We start from the raw sequence: 18,150 nt of genomic DNA, 5'->3' as shown, positions 1-18,150 counted from the left end.
CAAAAATACCAACGAGATAATCGATAGTGTGATGACGTTTCCCGACAATCCCCGAGTCTAAGCTAGCTTCGATAATCTATAAAATAGTGAAAAAAAATAAACATAGTAAGCTTTAAAAGCTTAGTAAGCCATATGCAAATAAAGTCATCAAATGAGTATTTGCATATCAATTCAAATATGCTAAGCATAGCTAAACACATTCAAGTTCACAAATCTTTCTCATGGTACACATAATCAATATCATAATTGAATTCATCAAATACTTCCTTTTTCAATACTCGTATGGATCTCATACATTCCTGAGTCACTTAACTCATTCACACATTCTTTCTTGACTTGAATTTGCCCGTTAAACCATTCAAAATTATTAAGGATACTTAGAAATCACATAAGCTTGCACAATGCCATATCCCAGATATGGTCTACATGTTATCACATATCAATGCCACTGCCCCAGATAGGGTCTTACATGAAATTGATTAACGATGCCATTGTCCCAGACATGGTCTTACACGTAATCACAATACAATGCCAATGCCCCAAACAAAGTCTTACATGAAATCAATTAACGATGCCAATGTCCCAGACATGGTCTTACACGTAATCACAATACAATGCCAATGCCCTAGACATGGTCTTACATGTAATCACATCTCGGTAACCTAATGTCATGACATTCGTATCCTATACTATTCCTAAGGTTTGTACGGGACTTTCAGATGTTAACTCTACCGATTCTTGCTCGTAATTGCTCATTCAACATTCATAGCAATTCAATGACAAATAAACATTTATAAATCAATTTAAATACATTTATTTGCATATGAACTTACCTCGTAATCAGAATAGAGGAACCAGATCGATTATTCAATAACTTTCAATTTTCCTCTATCTAAATCTGATTTCTTTCGTTCTTGATCATATATATTCAAAATCAATCCATTTAATCACCAACTTAATCAATTCCATCCACAAACACATATTCAATCCAATTTACACTTTGACCCTAAACTTTTACATTTCTTACAATTTAGTCCTTATTTCATAAAATTACAAATTACACAAAATTTGACAAAACCCATGCTTGGCCGAATTCTTTATAGGTCCTTAGCAGCCTATATTTTTCATTTACTCACACATTTAACCACAAGTTTTACACTTTTCATAATTAAATCCCTAAATAGCATTTTCATCAAAAATCACTTCACAAAACATGAAAATCTAACATCTAACTTCCATATTTCATCATCAACCATCACAAAGATCATAAATTCAACAATGGCACTTCAAAAAATCATCAAAAAATTCAAAAATTAGGGCATGGGCTAGCTAGTACTCAAAGAAACGATCACAAAAACATAGAAATCATCAAAAACTGAGCTCAAAACATACCTCAATCAAGCTAGGAAAGTGCCAAAATTTCCAAAGCTTCAAACCCTATCTTCTTTTCTCATTTTTAGATGTAAAAAGATGAGAATGAATTAATGAATTTGTTTTGTTTAATTAAAACATATGTTAATTACTAATTTACTAATTTGACCTTGGTTTAAAACATTAATAAACATAAAATTTATGCCCATTTATGTCCATTCCCACTATCAATGGTCTATTTACAACATAAGGACCTTTCATTTAATAAGCCATTGCAATTAGGCACTTTTAACTTATAGCATGCTACTTTTGCATTTTACGCGATAAGTCTTTTTTTTTAAATTAATCACTTAAACAATAAAATTAGCTCACGAAAGTTTCACACATATAAAATCACATGCTGTAAACACCAAAAATAATATTAAAAAAAGTTTTTGGCCTCAGATTTGTGATTTCAAAACTACTGTTCTGACTTTGCTAAAACAGCTCTGTTACATATTAAATTTCTCATTATAGTATTCAAGTAATGTACATCAATATAAGTCACATTCATACAACACAACATTCAATTAAACATATTTACATGCCTGATTAAGTTACACGAGCTTACATCGACACTTGTTCGCATATAAAAACTACTAATCCGAAACCTTTTCTTTTCCTCGGTCTAACCTCAAATTTGTGTTGTCCGAATCTATAAAATAGCTTTAATCATCAATTTCACATATTTCATATTTATTTGGACTCAATTTACATCCTAGACAAAATTACCATTTTTCCCCTAACTTTTCCATAAATTCTAATTTCATCCCTAGGCTCGAAAACTGAAACTTGTGCAATTTACTCTCTATTCCAAGCCTAACCAAAATCCCATTAAAAAAATTTACACCACACATATTCATAAAATTTCAGAATTTTTCTTTAATTTCACAAGTTTACATTTTAGTCCCTAAATCATGTTTTCATTAAAAATCACTTTGTAAAAGTTGTTTATCTATCAACAACCTTTCATTGTCTACCATAAATTTCTAATTTTCAGCATATTCATCCATGACCCATTTTCCATACTTTGATAGCTTTTCAAAATAATCCCCCAAATAGATAGTTTAAGCTATCTCGGTTTCAAAAATATCAAAATTACTAAAAATGGGACAAGAAAACTTACCCAATTAAGCCTTGAAAGTTTATTTTCTCTCTCCTAGGGTTTCCATATAATTTTGGGGTTGAATATGACAAAAATAAGATTATATTTCTTTTTATCATCTTTTACTTAATTAAATTATTTCAATTCTAATTTAGTCCTTGCCCTTTTTCTAAATTTCCATGGATGTGTAACAAAAAATCTACATACTTTTCTTTAATGGCCTAATTATCATATAAGGACCGCTAGTTTTGAATTCCATAGCTATTTAATCCTTATAGCTACTAGAATTCAATTTTTGTAATTTATGTGATTTAGTCCTTCTCGTAATTAAACACTTAATCGATAAAATTTTTGTATCAAAATTTTCACATGACATATCTATCATAATAAGGACCAAATAATAAAATAAAAATAAACCTTATTTTCAGATTGAATTTGTGGTCCCAAAACCACTATTCTGATTTCATTGAAAAATGTGCTATTATAGAATTTATAATGTTTTTCATGTGTTTATGTTGCGACGGTATTGATTGAATCCTTCACATATTATTTCTCTGACAGAAGTTGAGATTCAGCCTGATATGACTTACAGTGAGGAACCGATCAAAATCATAACACTAAGAAATAAAAAAGGTAGCATTAGTAAAGGTTCTCTGGCAATAATATGTTATAGAAGAAGCTACCTGGGAACCAGAGGATACCATGAGAAAGTAATATCCAAATCTCTTTATTGGTAAGATTTTCGAGGACGAAAATTCTTTAAGGGGGAGAGTTGTAACAACCCGTTTTCAGTGAAATCGAAATAGTGGTTTCGGGACCACAAATCTAAGTTAGAAAGAAATTTTATTTTAATATTATTGCATGGTCTGCATTATGATAGGAATGTTATATGAAAATTTCAATAAGAAAATTTTACCGATTATGTGTTTAATTATGGAAATGACCAAATTGCATAAAATGCAAAAGATGAATTCTAGTAGCTAGAAGGATCAAATGGCTATTGAATTCAAAATAAGAGGTCCTTATATGGTAATTAGACTATTAAAGAAAAGTTAGTAGATATTTTTGATGAATTATCCATGGAAAAATTAGAAAAGGACAAGGACTAAATTGGAAATTGAAATAAATAAAAGATGATAAATAAATAAATATCAAACAATATCATTTTATATCATCTTCTTCCCCAAAATTTCTATGGAAACCCTAGGAAAGAGAAAACAAGCTTTCTTGGTTTAATTGGGTAAGTATCCTTGTCTCGTTTTTAGTAATTTTTATATTTTTATGATCAGAATAGCTTAATCTATCTATTTTGGGGATTAATTTGAAAATTTATCATAGTACCAAAGTTTTTCCGTGGATAAATATGCTAAAATTTTAAAATTTATGGTAGAAAATGAAAATTTGGTAGATAAACAACTTTTATAAAGTGAATTTTGATGAAATTATGATTTAGGGACTAAATTGTAAAGATGTAAAAGTTATGGAAAAATTATAAATTTTGTGAAATACAAGTGCTATAAATGTTATATGAAAATTTCGGTTAGGCTTGGAATAAGAATGAAATTGCATGAATTTCTTTTTCCAAGCCTAGGGAAGAAATTGTCATTTATGAAAAGTATAGGGACAAAATAGTAATTTTTCCTAGGATGTAAATTGAATCCGTTTGAATATGAAATATAATGAATTGATGATTAAATTCATTTATATAGATCCTAAAAGACCAAATACGGAATTGGATCGAGGAAAACAAAAAGTAATGGATTAGTAGACTTTTATGCACGAACAAGTGTCGAGGAAAGTTCGTGTAACTAAATTGTGTTTATTTTATACTTGAACTGAGTGTGGTATGTGATTAAATGAATTATATGGATGTTATAAATTTATGAATAATCAGATGTCCAAAAATGTCTTTAATATGTTAATTTCAGTTTGAATAATGAAATTCGATGGATACATAATTTTTCTATATTAATTATAGTCCTGCATATGTTGCAGACATTACAACTCAAACGAGTATCCTATTAAAAGACTTCTCAAGCATCCTGTTAAAAGCCTTCTCGAGCATCCTGTTATATAGTTCCTGCGAGCATCGTGATCGGTAGTGATTTTGCATGTGTTGCACACTACTGCAGCTCTTTGTAAGCATCTTGTTACATAATTCGATCGGTTGTGATCTAGCATATAATGCAAACACAAATGCCGCTCTATGTAAGCGTCTTGATATAGGCTGTAATAAGCTTCCTGACATGGCTCACTTGAACTCTCTATTAAATGGCTATCTGGTGCTCCCTGATAATAACTCTTATGAGTTTCCTGATAATAACTCAATGAGCTCCCCGATTAAAACTCTTATGAGTATCCTGTTTAGTCCGGATAAGCGTCCTGTTACATGGCTCATCTGAGCATCTTGATTTATGTGGCTTGCGAATGTGCTCCCTAATTATGTGCCCTATCGGGTACCCTTGAATATGAATTGACGGATCACTTACTTGTATACCTCATGATACTACTTGAGTATCCGTCAAAATTTCAATAATTCAACGAATAAAACTCTTGACATGAGAAATTAAGAGATTAGAAGTATTATGTCTCAAATGCTTCTAAAATAACTGAAAGTTTGTAGCATGATGAGTTAATCCATGTTTATTTGATGTACATGTGAAATATGTGACTAACTTGCTTAATTGAGTATATGTGATTAGGAAAACTTTTCAATTTGTTGGGAAGCACGTTATTCTTATGCTTATTTTAATGAATATGATTGGTAAGTTCAATTCCTGTTATATGAACTTACTAAGCATTAAATGCTTACTAGGTTTTCTTTTCTCTGTTTTATAGTGTTCAAAAGCTCGCAAAGGTTGGAGATTAGTCGGAGCATCATCACACTATCCACCAGTTGGTTTTGGTATAAATAGTAAACATATTTTGGTATAAAGGCATGTATAGGTTAACATGGCCCATTTTTTGGCTTGTAAATGGTTGTTTGTAATCTAGCCATTAGTGTGACAACCCGAATTTGGGCCTAGTCGGAACAGTAGTTTTGAAACCACTATTTTGGGGTCGGAGTAATTATTTTTTTATTTTATTTATTATTATTTTGGTGTTATAGCATGTTTTATAAGAGCATGAAAATTTTGATGAATTAATTTTAGCGTTTGGGAGCTTAATTTCGAAAAAAGACTAAATCGTATAAAGGGAAAAAGTTTTATTTTACTAGATAGATATACCAAATTCCTAGATAACTATAATTGAGGGTGTTTAAAATGAAAATAGACCTTTAATAGGTGCTTGGTCGGCCATAGGGGACAAGAATTGGCAAAATTGACAAAGTTAGGTGAGTTGGTGACTTAATTTGACTAAAAATAAAATAAGAAAAAGAAGACTAAGTGGTCATCTTCTTCACCACCAAAAATATCAGCAAACTTGGGGTTTTAGAAGCTTGAAAATTTCAGCCACTCTTCACCCTTGCAAGTAAGTGACTTTGATGATCATTTTTGTTAATTTTTGTGTTTTTGGAACCCTTATAGCTTAATCTAGCTAATGAGGGGACTATTTTTGCAAAATAGTTGAATGTCTAGGGTTTTTGTATGTGAATACTCATATTGTTTACTGAATTTTTATGAAAGAAAATGAGTCATGGTTGTGCAATAAACAACTTTTGTGAAAGAAGTCCGCATGAAAACACCTAAAAAGGGCTATTTTGTAAAGTTGTAAAATAAGTTGTAAATGTGTGAAATAATTGAAATTGTGAGTTGTTATAGTTATAAAAAGAATACGTCTAGGCTTGGTAAAGGAGGAAATTTGATAAAAATTGATTTACGAGCCTAAGGGAAAAATCATAATTTTTGTAAAGTCTAAGGGCAAAATAGTCATTTTGACAAATTGTGAATTATAGAATGTTTTAATTAATGTAATGATTAAAAGAGTGAATTTCATCATGTTAGATTAAGAAAATTGAGATTTGAGCTTAAATCGGAAAGTACGAGGTTATGGACTAAAATGGAGTAATTAGCCAAAATTGCATTCGAGGTAAGTCCGTGTGACTAAATAAACATGTTATCCATGTTATTGTTAATATACTTGAAATATATTTTGCTATGATTGTATTTAATTATATGTTGATGGGGTTATGTATGATAAAGTGATGTCAAATGTTAATAACATTCTTGTGATGATTGAATACATTAGAAATTTGATGGAATATGACATTCCATTGAAACAAGTAAGTTGTGCGTAAATATTACAACTTTATCGTTATTATGCATTGAATGTTTGATTTCGCATATAAGGCTTGAATGCATCTATGAGTAATGGTATGATGAGACTTATCATGATAAACTCCCGGTTGAACCCTAGGAATAGATTGGATAATCATGCCATAACATTTGGGTGATATGTGTGCTAGTGTAAGACATGTTTGGAACATGCATCGACCACATTATGAGAGCTAGTGTAAGATATGTCTGGGACATGCATCAACATTGAGACGAGAGTCAGTGTAAGACATGTATGGGACATGCATAGGCCTCAAGATATGCAAGCCAGTGTAAGACCTATCTGGGACATGGCATCGGCTTGACATGTGTCAATGTAAGACCTGTCTGGGACATGGCATCGACACCGATAGATGAGAGCCAGTGTAAGACCTGTCTGGGACATGGAATCAGCCTTAATATATGAAAGTCAGTGTAAGACCTGTCTAGGACATGGCATCGACTTAGATGTGTGAGCCAGTGTAAGACCATGTTTGGAACATGGCATCGGCATTGTACCCTATGTTTGAGGTTTAATGATTATCCTGTGGTATTCCAAATGGTTCAACGAGAAATTTAAGGTTTAAGCCAAAATGATAGAGCTTTATGGCTATGTTGTGAGTGGTACAGGTACTTACATGAAATTGATGAGGTGTGAATTCAATTCATGTTGTATGATTAGTAAGGAATGAATATGAGCATGTTGAGTAACACATGTAAGTATGCCAAGCTCATGAGAAATGATTTCGGTTTATGATACACATTTGGTGAAGATGTAAATAGGTAATTCATGCTTATGAGAATGATTTGTGATGACCTTGTGATTATAGGTCTATACTTATGATGTATAAATATGTATCACCAATGTGGTGAAAATGAATTAATAAGGTGCAATAAACTTAGTATCATCAATTTACACTAAAACAGTTTTGGATAGCAGCCATAGTTTGACTTTGAAAATCCACCAAAAATTGTGGAAATTGAGTTAGAGGCTGAATAAAATATGAAATTAAATCTAAGGAGTCTAATTTCACATAGAAGAAACGATGTAAGCAAAAGAGTTTCATATTATGAAATATTTAAATTGTTGTGAGATAGAGTTAGAACGATTTAGAAATTCCCTATCCTGATTTGGGAAAATCATTAAAAATTGTAAAAAAATAATTATGGATTAAAATTTATATGATTAGAATACTTAATGAGTCTATTTTCAAAAGAATAAATGGGAACACCATTCGAATCTAGTGAGAGGAGATAATTAATTTTTAGTAAAGAAAGGTTGAAGTTGTCAAACAGCAAAATAGGGGGTGACTTTAAAGAATAAACTGTACTAATTGGCTAGACCAAAAATTCTGAAAATTTTATGGTAAGAATATATGTGAGTATAGTTTCTGGTAAAATTAGTAGATCTTAATTTGGATTTCCATAACTCCATATATAAATAAATTAGTCACTGTGACTCGAGAAAATAGCTTGACCTGAACATAGGAAAAATGGCAATTATGATAGTATTACCTTGAGATCATGTTGTAAGAATTGGGGGAAGCATATTGATAAATTTCTTATTATTTTCATATGGACTTACTAAGCGTGAAGCTTACTCCCTCCTTTCCATTTCTTTTAGCTTGTCAAGTTAGCTCGGGGTTGGAGATCATCAGAGGCAACATCACACTATCAAGTCACTACCTTTGGAATAATGAAGCATATAATAAAAAATTCAAGTGAGTGGCATGTATAGGGATCTAGTTTATTGACATGTGTTATTATGCTTTGGCCAAATGTATTGGCTTATATTGAGTTATATGTATATGGCCATGGGATGTGGCTCATATTGATTATGGCTTGTAAACCTAGCTATTCTTGTCATGTCTAATGTTTATGATGTGATTATGTTTGTTTGCTATGCATGGTTGGTAATATGATATGTGTGTTGGATGTATGCTCCATGACCAATTGAAGTGGTCATAGCCATGTAGTAATTGCATGTTATAACAACAAAGTGATAATGGTTGAACATGAGTGCTTGATGGATAAGTTGGTAACCATAGTATAATGATAAAAGTGATCATCAAAATGACAAGTCTTATAAATGTGAATTAAGGAATCTAGACTTGGTATTGCATGAGTAAATGCATTACATGTAAGAGGACATGTTAATGTTATGAATATGTCTTAATAAAGAGTGTTTAATCACTAAAATGATGCCATAATTTGTGGTTTTAATATGTATAAGGTTGTAAGGGTTTATAGGTAACATGAAGGCTTGGAAAATAGCCTAGGTGTTGACTACACGGTCGTGTGTCTCAACCGTGTGAGGGACACGGCATGGAGATACAGGCGTGTGGTCCGACTGTGTGGTTCGATTTGCATGCTGATGTCATAAATAGAGAGTTACACGGCCTGAGGACACGGGCATGCCAAAGGCACACGGGTGTGTCCCTATGTCCACACGGGCGTGTGATCCTGTTTCATGGAAAGAAATTTTCTAAGTTTTTCCTAAAATTTCTAAGGTTCTCAGTTTAGTCCCTAACTACTTTCAATGCATGTTTAGGGCTTTGTAGGCCCATGTATGGGACATTATGCATGGATATGAAAAGTTTTGAACTAAAAGAAATTTTGTAGCCTAGTTTTTGCATGTTTGTGAATGATTAAGTTCGGTAATGCCTCGTACCCTGTTCCAACGTCAGAAATGGATAAAGTGTGTTACAATTGGAATGGCTAGAGATGGTTTGATTTGGTATACCTATAAGGTTACATCATGGTAATTACATATGTGTTTAGTATGGTTTGATTGGGTTATGTTAAACAAGTATGTCTATAAAATGTAAGATTATAAACATGAATGCATGTGTAGATATATCATGTTAGATGTTAGTGTTGGCTTGGTTATAATGCTTTAATTATTTGGTATTTGTTTTCAAGTATTAGAGTAGGTTGTTGGAAAATTTTGGGTGAGAAATAAAGCTAAGAAATGGCTTTATTTTGTCCACACGGGTAGCCACATAGGCGTGTGTCTTGACCTTGTGTGACACACGTCTTGGCACATGGGCATGTGGTTTGGCCGTGTGTCCTCTACATCTTAAAATTTAGAAATAGAATGCTTAGAATTAGACACACGGGTAGAGAGATAGGCGTGTGTCTCAGCCATGTGTGACACATGGCCTAGAACATGAGCGTGTGTCTTGGTTGTGTGAACCCTGCACCTAATTTTTTGAAAATTAAATTGACCACATGGCCTAGCACACGGGCATGTAGCTGGCCGTGTGACTCAAGTCAGAGAGTTACATGGGTAAAGACACAGGTTGGAACACAGCCGTGTACCTCACATCGAATGCCCACATGGCCTGAGACATGGGCATGTCACTTAGTTGTGTGAGCCACATAGCCTACTCATACAGGCATGTGACCTTTGTATATAAGAAAAATTTTGAATTTTGTGAAAAATTCTCTGAGATTTTGATTTAGTCCCTACCCGTTTCTAATGCTTAAATTGGGTCTCGAGGGTCCATTCAAGGGACGATTTGATTAGTTTTTGATATGAATAGTAAATGATATGAATTATCTGTATTTGCTCTATAAATTTTGGTAATGCTTTGTAACCCTGTTCTGGCGACGGTTACGGGTTAGGGGTGTTACATTCCAGCCCTCAGACTTGTTTCCAATTGTAATAGTAGTTTAAGTGCATTTCGACACTTAATGAGCTTGTTTTCTAGACATTTTATAATTAACTATTGCATTTTTAGTAGTTAGTAGGTAAGTAGTAAAAAGTTCATAAAATAATTGTGTTTGACATATTTTTTAGTGTTAGTGACTTATTAGGCTGACAAAGGGCTTTTGGTAGGTTTAATTTGTGTATTTAAGTTTGTAGGATGCTTAATTCTAGGGCCAACTATTGTAGGAACTTGGTACGAGTGTTGCACAAGCTTTCGAGTCACAAAAAGAATAATAAGAATGTCCAAACCCATAAAATGACTACTATGGTGCGACACGACTCCTGTGTTGAGCCATAGCAACCTATGTTGAGCCATATCAGTCTTTGTTGAGTCGTAGCTTGAACATGGGTCACAAGAAATGATGTCGCCAGCGGTCGTGTTTGACAAGATTTTAAGATACCATTTGATATCTCTACATTTATAAGTATTGAGGGCATATCAAACATAAAGTGCATACATTTTAGCCTATAAATAAGAGGCTCCTGTACACAAATTAATGCATAGTTTTAGATAGAGATGATTTTATTCAATTTTTAGTTTTCTTTTCTTTAATGTTTTCTTAGTCAGAAGATCCTATTTCAATGTGAAGACAATTCCGAGCGGAGATTGCTTTGGCAGCGCGCTTCAATATATTATTCATGAGCTGTCACATCCCATATATTTTATTTATTTTGTGTGTATGAATGAGAACAAGGGAATTAATGGCCTAGTGGTTTAATGGGTACTTAGCTTGTAACACCCTAACCCAGCCTAGACGTTATGGCCGAATCTGCGATGTCAAATTGAAGTGCTTTTCGTTTAACATAATCTCGTTGAAAATCCGTTCATATTAAAACCTCTTTGTGAACTTAACGTAATCTTAGGATATCTTGCTTATTGTTAAAACTCAAGATGTAATACCCCAAACCCGGCCTAGATGTTACAATCGGATCTGCCATGTCACATCAAAGTGTTGTTTGAAAACCGGGCTTGTCGATAAATGATCGTTTATTGAATTTTTAATCCCTTTTAATTAATTGTTGCTAAAAACGTTAATGTTGTAAAATCAGAACATGTTGTCCAATCACTGGTCATATCAATTATTATAAGTTTGTTAATTTGATTTAAACCGCGAGAGCTTTTCTAATTGAAAACCTTAAAGTTTTAAAATTTTGGGATCTTGTTGAAAACAATTATTAACTTGGAAAAAAAAACCCCGTTTCTCCTAATCTAGTGGTTTAAAGGAAGAAATCAAAACCCAACTAAAGTTAAATCCTCAAATGGCCTTATTACATAAGTAAAACCCAATTATAAAATCTTTAAATAAATAAAGTCATAAGTAAATCATTTGCGATCGTGTGGCTACCTCTGAGTCCCTCGCAGCTTCAAACCGTTTGAAGTTGGGGATTACCTGTACAATTAAAAGAAAGGGTGAGTTTGCAAAAACTCAGTGTGTAATCCCCCAAATAGTCAAACAGTAAACGGTACATACAAGACAGTCTAGGCCGTAGCCCTATTTAGTAACTGAATAGTCTGGGCTTTAGCCCTATACAGTAACGGTGAGAGCCTAAGCCCAATTCAGTATCAGTATAGTATAGTCATGCAACCCACCCCAATCCAACCAACACACCACCCGTACCAACCAACACACCATGTGGGGATTAAATCGACCCACCCAGCCAACACACCAATATTGTAGCGAAGCTGCTAACAGTAACGCAACAAAGCTACTAATAACAGTAAACGTGGCAAAGCCACTAGAGCAATAATTACGTGGCAAAGCCACTAATACAGTACTTCATCCAAATTAGAAACCTAACCCCATGCAGTATGTTGTGTCATAAATATTACATGTATGCAGTATGCCATACTCAAAACCAGTCATATAAATGTCATACACACATAAATTAACCTACCACTAGGGGTATAATGGTCATTTTTTCTGTTAAGGGTAAAACAAAAATTTTACCCCGCAGGGGTATTTCGATCATTTAACTAATTTTAGAGTTTCGGTATAGATAATAACCCTTCAAAAGGTCTACAGTCATATCGAACGACTCAGATAGCCCATATAGCCAAAATAGTGTAAATGGGCCAAAGGCCCATTACTCGGCCCAGGCGGGCCCACATGCTCGTGTGGCCCATTTAGCCCAATTTCAGTAGTGACTATGCGATCCCCATAGCCCACTCCATTATTTGTCACTTACCGTAGATTTTATCCATGTGGGGCCCACGAGCCCATTGGGCCCACAAGGCCCAATGAGGCCGATAACGACCCAAGCCCACGAGAACGCTGGTGGTGGCCTCTACAGTCTGTTGCCCATAAGTTGTGGGCTCAGTTTACCATACTAGCGTTTGCATGCTCGTGAGGCCTCAAATGCCGAAGTTTTAGCTTTTCGACTTTTCGGCTTTTGCCGATTCACTGTAACATAGTGGTGTGAATACACACCTTTATCCAATGTTTTGACAGTAGCCAAATTGGCTGTACGATTACACACCTTCTAGAGACCCCTTTCGAAATTCCAAAAGCACCAACCTTGATAAACAAGAGTGTAGCCTTAAACCCTTAAATCGTTTGGCTAGACTCCCATAATTTTTGATTGACCACTAACGTATCCCTCAGAACCGAATACTGACTTAAGGGGCGACACACGGGAGTGGAGTATTGCATTTGATTGAATTTACTACCACCAATATTTGGCTTGGTAACAAAGAGAAAGAGTAATGATAGATTCGCAACTGAAATTGAGTGACAAAATGAAAGTATGAGACGGTCTATACTGTGATCAGCTTGTCAGAGTTTTAGAACGTGTGAGGAGAAAACAAGATATTCGGCTATTACCTAGGAAGAGAGAGAGAGGTGGAAGCAGAGATGATCCAGAGATAGCATATTCAGTCAAGCACCAAGAGCGGGATTGAAGGTCTAAGGTATTCGGTTTAGAAAAGAGGAGAAGAAGAATGCCAATTTGGCAGAGAGAAAATGTGAAGAAGAAAGGGGAAAGATTTCAAAAGAGAGTTTGCCACATGTTATCTTGTATTCGGCAAATCAATCGAGAAATAAAGTTGAAAGAAGAAAGACCCGAATGGTCAGAAACAAACCAAAAACAAAATGAGGAAACAAAAGCTCAAGAGGAATGCTACCAAAAACAAAATGAAAAAAACCCTATTGTTCCTATACTAATTCGGCACAACCAAAGGAAAAAAGAGGTTCCCAAAGTGCTCCCCCAAAGTGCCGAATACACATCCCAAAGTGTCTCAAATTCGGCCAACACCTTCTGACCCAAACTCCACGATTTTATCCCTCTTATCTCTCCATGTTTTCCTCTCCAAATCCCTACTAGCCTCCATCCAAATCTCTTTTGATCAAGCCTCCAACCACCTCTGTAGAGTTTGAATCAAACTCCACCTCTCACGCCACAGAGACATAAAATAAAATCCCTTTTGCATTGCCTAGGATTTGAACCCATGCCCTCTCAGATGCTCCACACGCTACTTGCCACTAAGCAACAAGGCTTTTTTTGACATAAAACAAACCCAATTATTCATAAAGCCCATGTGCTAGTATCCGGATTCTTTTAAGAGCAAAATAAAAAATTTTGCAAAAGCCAGAGCTTAAACCCAGGACTTTCCAAACACTCCCAAACACACCCAAATCACCTAGCCATTAAAGCAAACATGGAATTTATACCAAATCACACAAAATTACAGACCCTATATTTTTGGGGCATTACAACTCTACCCCCTAAAAGAAATTTCGACCTCGAAATTTACCTGGTCAGAATAAGTGAGGGTATTATTGTCGCATCGCCTCCTCTATTTCCCACGTAGCTTCTCCTGAACCGTGATTACGCCATAGCACTTTGACCAGTGGGACAGATTTCCTCCCTAATACCTTAACGTCACGATCCAGTATCTATACCAGTTCTTCCTCGATAGTTAGATCAGGTCTAATCTCAATTTCCTGAACTAGCACTATGTGTGAGGGATCAGAGCAGTATAACCTCAACATGGAGACGTTGAACACATCATTTATTATGTTTAATTTTGGAGGCAACTCGAGTTGATAGGTGACCGATCCCACATGCTTTAATACTCGGTAAGGTCTAATGAACCTAGGGCTCAGTTTTCCTTTTCTGTCCAAATCTTAGAATTTTCTTCCATGGTGAGACCTTCAGAAAGACATAATCCCTTACAGAGTACTCGATCTCTTTACACTTCAAGTCTACATAAGACTTTTGCCTATCAGATGCTTCTTTTAACTAACTTCGAATCAACCTCACCTTTTCTTCTGTATTAGAAACCAACTCTGGCCCCAGAACTCGCCACTCACCCAGCTCAGTCCAACATGTAGGAGTATGACACCTACGACCATACACTGCCTCGTACGGTGCCATCTGAATACTGGAATGATAGTTGTTGTTATATGCGAACTCTGCTAATAGCAAGTAGTCCTCCCAGCTGCCTCGAAAATCCATTACACAACATCTTAACATGTCCTCCAGTATTTGAATCACCCTCTCTGACTGACCATCTATCTGAGGATGGAACGCAGTACTGAAGTCCAACCTTGTACCAAAAGCCTCGTGTAACTTCTTCCATAACTGAGATCTGAATCTAGAATCTCTGTCCGAAAGGATAGAAACTGGTACCCCATACAGCCTCACAATCTCAGCAACGTACAATTTAGCCAACTTCTACAGCGAATAATCAGTATGGACCGGTATAAAGTATGCAGATTTAGTCAATCGGTCTACAATAACCCATACCGAATCCTTCTTAGTCGGCGGTAAAGGTAGCCCACTTACAAAATCCATGGTTACCCTCTCCCACTTCCAGAGTGAAATCTTTACTAGCTATAGTAACCCAGAAGGCAGTTGATGCTTAGCATTAATTTGCTGGCATGTCAAGCACTTACCCACAAAATCAGTAACCTTGCGCTTAAGCCATGGCCACCAATACAGCTCACGAAAATCTCTATATATCTTATTTCAGCCAGGATACATAGTATACGGACTACTATGCACTTCATGCAGTATAGATTACCTCAAATCAAAATCCCTCAGTATACAAACTCTCCTACGGAAACATAGCACTCCCTCACTATTCAGCCCAAAATCCGCAGTCTTTCCATTCTCAACTAATTGGAAACGAGGAACCAATGGCTCATCTAACAACTATTTCTCCTTAATTTGATCAGTCCAGGTCGGTCTCACGTGAAGCTAAGCCAACAAGCTACCATCATCAAACAGGCTGAGACGAGCAAACATTGCTCTCAAATAAGATACAACCCTACGACTCAATACGTCAGCTATCACGTTAGCCTTACCAGGGTGGTACTCAATTGAAAAATCATAATCCTTAAGCAACTCTATCCACCTTCGTTGCCTAAGGTTCCTTCTGCGTAAGGAGGTACTTAAGGCTTTTATGATCTGTGTAAATAATAGACTTCTCACCGTATAACTAACGCCTCCAAATCTTCAGTTCGAAAACCACCGCAGCTAACTCCAAGTCGTGAGTGGGGTAATTCACCTCGTGAGGCTTAAGCTCATGAGATGCGTAAGCAACCACCTTACTCTCTTGCATCAACACACAACCTAATCCAATGTACGATGCATCACTGTAGACAACGAATTCCTTCCCAGACTCTGCTTGTTTTAAAACAGGGGCCTCAGTCATAACTTTCTTCAGTTTCTAAAAACTCTTTTGCTGCTTATTAGTCCAATTAAACGGTACCCCTTTACACAGTAACTTAGTCAGAGGTGCAACAATCAGTGAAAACCCCTTAACAAAACGTCTGTAATACCCAGCCAAACCCAGAAAGCTTCGAATCTCAGATACCATATTTGGTGGTTTCCACTCCAATACGACTTTAATTTTTCGAGGATCAACCCTAATCCCCTCGGTAAACACCACGTGACCCAGAAATGTCACGTCTCGCAGCCAGAACTCACACTTGTTGAACTTTGCGTATAACTGCTTTTCCCTCATAATTTGCAAAACAATTCAAAGATGTGCATCATGATCCACCTCAGTTCTTGAATACACCAGGATGTCGTCTATAAACACAACTACGAACTGATGCAGATAAGGTTGGAATACTCGGTTCATCATAAACATGAAAGTAGCTGGTGCATTCGTCAACCCAAACGGCATCATTAGAAACTCATAGTGACCATAAAGAATCCTAAACACGGTATTATACACATCAACCTCCTTAACCTTAGTTGATGGTACCCAGATAGAAGATCTATCTTGGAGAAAACTGAAGCTCCTCGGAACTGGTCAAACAGATCATCTATCCTTTGCAAAGGGTATTTGTTCTTGATAGTTAGTTTGTTCAGTTAACGATAATCGATGCACATGCACATGGATCCATCCTTCTTCTTCACGAATAACACTGGTGCTCCCTATGGGGACACACTCGGTCAAATGAATCCTCAGTCTAGTAGCTCTTGAATTTGAGCCTTTAACTCCACCAGCTCTTTCGGTGCCATCCTATCAAGGGTGATGGACACCAGAGTTGTTCCAGGTAAGAGCTCAATATCAAATTCGACCTCACGGTTTGGAGGCAACCCAGGAAGCTCTTCAGGAAATACATCCAGAAACTCCTTAACAGTTCTACCATCTCTAACAAAAGGACCTTTAGAATCAGAAATACTGGCATAAGCTAAAATCGTCTCGCAACCCTTACGAACTAGTTTCTCGGCCCTTAATGCTGAAATTACGTTAGACAGATAATCTTTTCACTCCGCTATCACAGTCACCTCCCCATCCTTAATAGACTTCAACACCATACGCTTAGCAACGCAATCCAATTTCTCACGATGTTTCACTAGCCAATCTATGCCTAATATAATATCGAATTCTCCAAACCATAGTTCCATCAAATTCGTCAGAAAGACAACCCCTTGGACCTCTAGGGGCACGTCTCTGAACAACTTATCCATCCTAACCGACTGTCCCAGTGGACTCAACATAGTCATCTCACTAACAGTATTTTCAAACTGAATACCCAGCGTCCCAGACACGGTGCATGCAACATACGAGTGTATAAACCCCATGTCAATTAAAGTAGTGTATGGTACATTATAAATCAAGAACGTACCAGTTATGACGTCAGGGGTGTCACCATCCTCTCGATGACGAGTAGCATAGACTAAGGTGGGCTGTCTTGCCTCAGTGTTACTAACCTGGTGCTCCACGACCTCGTCCCACACCATTTCCACCTCTGGCCTGTCCACAGCCTCTCGGTGGCTACTGACTACCTCTCCCTAGCTGAGTATGGCCCTGACCTGTAGCTTGCATCTGAATAGGCCTTTGAGTACAGTTTTTAACCTCATGATCCATGGACCCACACCGAAAACATGCCCCAATTCATTTCCAACACTCACCTTGGTAAGCTCTTCCATAATCAGTGCAAGGCTGCAGTCTTGCAGCAATAACAGGAACTGCTCAGACTAGCCCATCAAATCTGGCCCTCTTTATAGGCCTTTCAGAAGAACTCGAGGGTCCAAAATCAGTCTTATTTCTGCCTCTATCTTTCTCGCAGTTCTAGCGCTCAGAGCGCTTCACATCCTTAGCAATTTTTACTTTCTCAACAAGGACAGCAAAGTCTCGCTTCCACTGTTGACCTATCAGTATAGGTAACTCATCTCGGAGGCTATCCTCGAACCGTACACAGTGTTAATAC

This window comes from Gossypium arboreum, chromosome 11 (assembly GCF_025698485.1).
Source record: "Gossypium arboreum isolate Shixiya-1 chromosome 11, ASM2569848v2, whole genome shotgun sequence".
Classification (NCBI taxonomy): domain Eukaryota; kingdom Viridiplantae; phylum Streptophyta; class Magnoliopsida; order Malvales; family Malvaceae; genus Gossypium; species Gossypium arboreum.
The sequence above is the reverse complement of the archived record's forward strand: the minus strand, read 5'-3'. Positions refer to the sequence as shown.